Here is a 5143-nt window from a genome sequence, read left to right as displayed (position 1 = left end):
GCTCAGAGAGGTGGTGGATGCCCCATCCCTGGAAACATTCAAGGTCACATTGGACGGAGCTCTGAGCAACCTGATCAGATGTCAGATGTCCCTGCCCACAGCAGGGGGTTGGACTAGGTGACCTTTAGAGGTCACCAAAACTAGAACATCAGTGTGTTATCAACATTATTCTCATACTAAATCCAAAACACAGCACTGCCAGCTACTAAACTCTGTCCCAGCTGAAACCAGGACACTTTATCAGCTACAGCAGTACTTCATTTTTTTTATGCCAGTTTTCTGCATTTTTTAAGCAGTAGATCTCACTGTTCTAAAGCAGGAGCACATTTCCTGGCACTTGGCGTGGGCCTGAAGCTAACTAGTAGCATTACCTTAACATGCTACTTTTGCCTTGCTGTCTTGCCGTCACAGTGAGTTTTACCGACTAGTTATAGGTTGCGGAATAAGTAAATGATATTTCTTATATTAATAGCCAAATTTGTAGACAAGATTATCAAGAGCACAGAGAAGCCATGAAGCTGTAAAAACCATGAAGGTTTTTTTCCCTGTTCTGCTTTGTTCACTGCAGTTTGTATGCCATAGACTGCTGCCTTGTAAGAGTTAGCCACCATCACTGCTGACAGGAACGTGCAGGGGAGAGCAAATCTGCAGTGTATGACTACTAACTCACTCCCCTCTGGGTAATGGGAAACTCCTACCAGTTCTTCCAACATAGAGACTGTAGTACTGGACTGCAGTATTAAGTATCCATCCAGAGATAGGCAGGCCTTTCATTATGAATTACAGTTCAGTTTGTCACAACTATCCTTTTAAACTAACTAAAAAACCCCCTAATTTTTGCTTAGGTAAATTCTTGTTCGTAGTAATGATACCTCAGCTTCTCAAACTCGGTGTTACATGTCAAAGGCCTACCACTACTATGGCAGGTGAGGCCGTGCTTACCAGACCAGAAAGAAAACACTACAGCCTGTAACTTCTGTTTCCAAAATGAGCAGGCAGGTTTCCACATGCTTAGGTCTGACCCACTTAAAAAGCTTCAGCCCTAAAAATAGCCCATGGAAGAAAGTTCTGGCAAGAGAACAATGTTGTAGAGGAGTGGTAATACAGAAAGATACGTTAAAATCTATTTGGGAAAAAAATGACTCGTGTTAAAATAATTGCATCCCAAAACCAGGCAGTGAATACCCTTCATAACTTTCCAGAACTACATGACTGATGCTTCAAGTAGTACATGTAGCTGCTGAGGAACTGCAGTGACTGATGGAATTAATGTTAGGATTTGGTACATAAAATTGTAGATATTGTGAATGGTGCAATGCATTGCGAGTAACTGAGTATCTCTACTTATCCTATGCCACCTCAGTGTACACATTAAATTTAGTAATGACATTCAAAGGCCTGGCAGCAGATTAACTTCTTTGCATGTATCTTGTAAATTTTTCTAATGTCAAATAATAGATCTTTGTTAATGGAGGCAGCACAGGAGAAGGAAGAGGTGAGCTGATGCCATTTCTGGTATTTTAACTGCTCTGAACAACAGTGTTTCATGTAGAAGTGACCTCTCTGTCCAGATCCTGCTACTGGAAGAGGAAACATGCACACAGACAGCGCCTGGCCTAAAGGGCTTAAACCACACTGCTTTTCAGTACATATGGTCATATGTATTAAACTAATAGTTCATGTAACATTATGTAAAAACAGCTCTAAAGTAATCATCTGAGCTATAGTATCTTAACAGTATTAAATGTGTTTGCTCTTGATAGTATTTTGATGCTACACTACAAGCTTAATGTATAAAAGAATATTTTAGTGCTAGTGTAGAAACAAGAAAAAGTTCTGAGAGGTAAAGGACCAAGATAATGAAACATTATACAACGTACAATCAGATCAAATCCTATTTATTATTACAACAAAGCATACCTTTTATTACACACAACATAATACAGAAGTAGTGAAAGGATAGGGAGCACGAATTCAACAGAAAACAAGGAAAAAGTATCTGTGTTCTGTGCGGCTAGTTAGACTCAAGAAGGACATCGCGATTCAGGAGTTTGGGGGTAATAAACTCAGAAGTAAGAAGTAGAACAGCTAACTCTCTGAGGTGGGTAAATGCTATATTTCTCAAACTGAAACAGGACACACATACGTGATAAATGAAGAGGAAAGAAGGTACTTTGTCTCTCTGAAGCATGCTTCAACCATTTCTAGTGATATTCCAAAGTTCAAACCAGAAAACTTTGAGACAGTGATGGCCTTTAGGTAAACAATAGCAAATACTTAACCACAGTGCAAGTAACTTTATTGTATCTTGTAATATGGATTTATATAATCACTTAGCAAGAGTCATAATATCTTTAAGTGTTTATTATTACATTTTCCAAATTTTGCTTTATATCAATATATCAAGACAATAAAATTGCTTATGTTGATAGCTCACTTGAGGCCAGTTACTGAATATTCCAGAGGGAAGGAAACAGAATGAGGTAAGCATGCCCATAACAAAGATAAATTCCCATCTCTTCCTGCGAAGGCGATGGAAGAATAGTAGTTACCGTAAGCAGGTCCATCTTCGGTGACGTAGCTCTTTACTGCTCAGCTTAAAACTTCATGTAGTCAATTGAGTACAGTAGAATTACATTGCTGGAAAATGTATGTGATGGCTAGATCCACTAAGTGACACAGCGTTACCCTCTCTACCTGTTCGGGTGCCCTGCCCCAGAATGGAACCTTGAGCTCTGCGGTGGGTTCGGGACGTTTCTACTCCAGACGGGAGATTTAGGCACTAGAGAATGAAATTCATGTCCAGGGATGAGAGAGTAGCTATAGGAAAGGCCAAGGACAAGATGCCCCTCGCTGGTGATTAAATACTTGGCCATAAAGGTCAGAGGAATGTCAGCCTCCATTTGCAATACTCTGTCTCCTGTAATTAGGCACCTTTGCGCTTTAAAAAAAAAAGAAGCAAGGGGTCTTTTGGTAAAGATGCCATATTCCGTAGCTGTGCCTGCTTGGGAAGCTTGTGTAGGGCTGCTGTTCTGCGCATGTGAAAAATCCACTTGTGGAGAGAACCTGGATGGAGGAGCAACTTTGGCAGGTAGCCCTCATCTTGGCTGAAATAAGATGAGTAATCTGGTGTCAGAAAGGTTAGGCACCCGTGCTCAGCACTGCAAATGTGAGATTCAGGCTTTGCATGCAAATATGTAATCACACCAAATCCATCACTGTTACTTATTCAGTGTAAAAATCCAGGCTGAACGTTTGGTTTCATGTCAACTGTAAAATTCAGGTTTTCTTTGTCCATCCTTTGTTGCTTGTGTAAGTATGTAACCTGACAATCACACACTGATTGCACATAGTGAAAAGCTGCAAATGAAGAGATGACAGATTACTTTAATCTGCCATGCAAGACTTTTAATCAGTTCGGTTTGAAATCTGTATTACAGAAATTTTGTTTTGATTGATAACTCTGAGCACCAGAAAACTAAGAGCTTTTTGTAGAGGTTTGCATTCATTTTAGAAAATAGAATTATACAGACTAATACAAGATGTATTTATAGCTAGTACTATTTTTGGCTATCATTGTGGAATCTCTCTGAGAAGTTACATTTTTTTTTGTCCCTCTTGAAACTTCGTGAAAACAAAGCGGGATTCCACAAAACACCGAATCTCTAATCTTACAGCTGAAGTATTTCTGAATTCCTCATATTCGCCCCTCTCCAAAAATACTATGACCTTCAAAATGCCTATTAAAGCTGCAAGCGCAAAGTCAGTAATGACACCCTTTCGTCTGCCATCTTTTCACTACAGCATAACTTCAGGCGGCTTTGATTCAAGCTTGTAGAATGTTTTCAATAAAAATAATGTTTCAAAAATTTCTAAAAAGCTTTCCGGATACAGTGTTTGTTGAGGAAATCTAGTGTGGATGCTGCGATTGATACCAAAAGTCTCCACAAAGGCCTGCAAAAGATTTGGTGGTTTTTTTTGTTGATGGGTTGTGGTAATGTGGTGGTGCTAATGTGTTTCTCAAGACTAGAACAGGACAAAGTAGCTTTCCAATTCCTCCTTTTCACTGAAAATACATGTAGTTTCATCTTTCTACAAAATAAAGCAACTATTCAGAGGCAAACACAGTTGATCTAGATAAACATTTCTTATACACTATTTATTACTGTATCATATTCATGGAAGTATCTTCAGAAATGTTTATTTTGTTGTTAATTATGGCTATTTTACACAATTTAAGAACTGTGCAGAAATAGTAATATATTCTCTTTGCCGAGTTAGAATTTCCTGCTTCAATTTGAAGCATGTCAGAGCCCAAGAGATTCAGAAACTTTGTGGGAATAGCAGGCTACTTTGCGCAAGTGTGCTGGCCGCCTAAAGCGGAGGTGCCCTTGGCGCTCCCAGTCCAGTGTGCTCCGTCTTCCACTAAAGTCACTCGTTAGTGGACGTGGACTGCATCAGAAGACCTGTGGTGACACCGTCAGGTGATGACATCAGACTATAAGCTCTTACCAAACAGTCCACCCAGACATGCATACAAATAGGACGTTTGCCAGCCCCCTACGATCGCTGTGTCCAGAGAACCGATGGGCCAGTGCGGTGCAGGGGCCCGGGCTCTAGCCCGGCTGCAGCCCGGCTGTAGCCCCGCTGCACCTGTCGCCATCCGCGCGATGGCCGCGTGCGGGCAGCGGGCAGCCCGGCGCGGGCGGGAGAGGCTCTTGAATAATGTATAACTCATGAATAATTAATCAGGTCGAACGCCCTGAACAGCACACCGCATTGGTCAGTGGGCCATTATTGACTGTGCTGGTGCTGCACGCTAAGTGGCCGTAGCCGCACGTCGGGGATGGGGCGGAGCCTAAAACCGGGATTGGTTGCTCGCTCTTGCCATTATTTAGCATTGCTCGCGCGTGTTGGCCGTGGGTGGGACCGGCGGCATTGATAGGTGGCGGCTGCGGGGCTGCTCGGAGCTCCGAAGCTCGATTGGCTGCCGCGGCTTGACGAAGGGCGGGGCAGCGGCAATGGTGCGGCGGTCTGGGTACTGCTGAGCCGGAGCGGCGGCCGTTTCCCTGTCGCTCTCCCCCATCGTGCGCGTTGGTTCAGCCCTGCGCAGCGGCAGCCCCGGGGGCCGCCGCCGCCGCGC

The sequence above is a fragment of the Aptenodytes forsteri genome, unplaced genomic scaffold (genome assembly GCF_000699145.1).
Source record: "Aptenodytes forsteri isolate BGI_AS27 unplaced genomic scaffold, ASM69914v1 Scaffold154, whole genome shotgun sequence".
In the NCBI taxonomy this organism is placed as follows: domain Eukaryota; kingdom Metazoa; phylum Chordata; class Aves; order Sphenisciformes; family Spheniscidae; genus Aptenodytes; species Aptenodytes forsteri.
The sequence above is the reverse complement of the archived record's forward strand: the minus strand, read 5'-3'. Positions refer to the sequence as shown.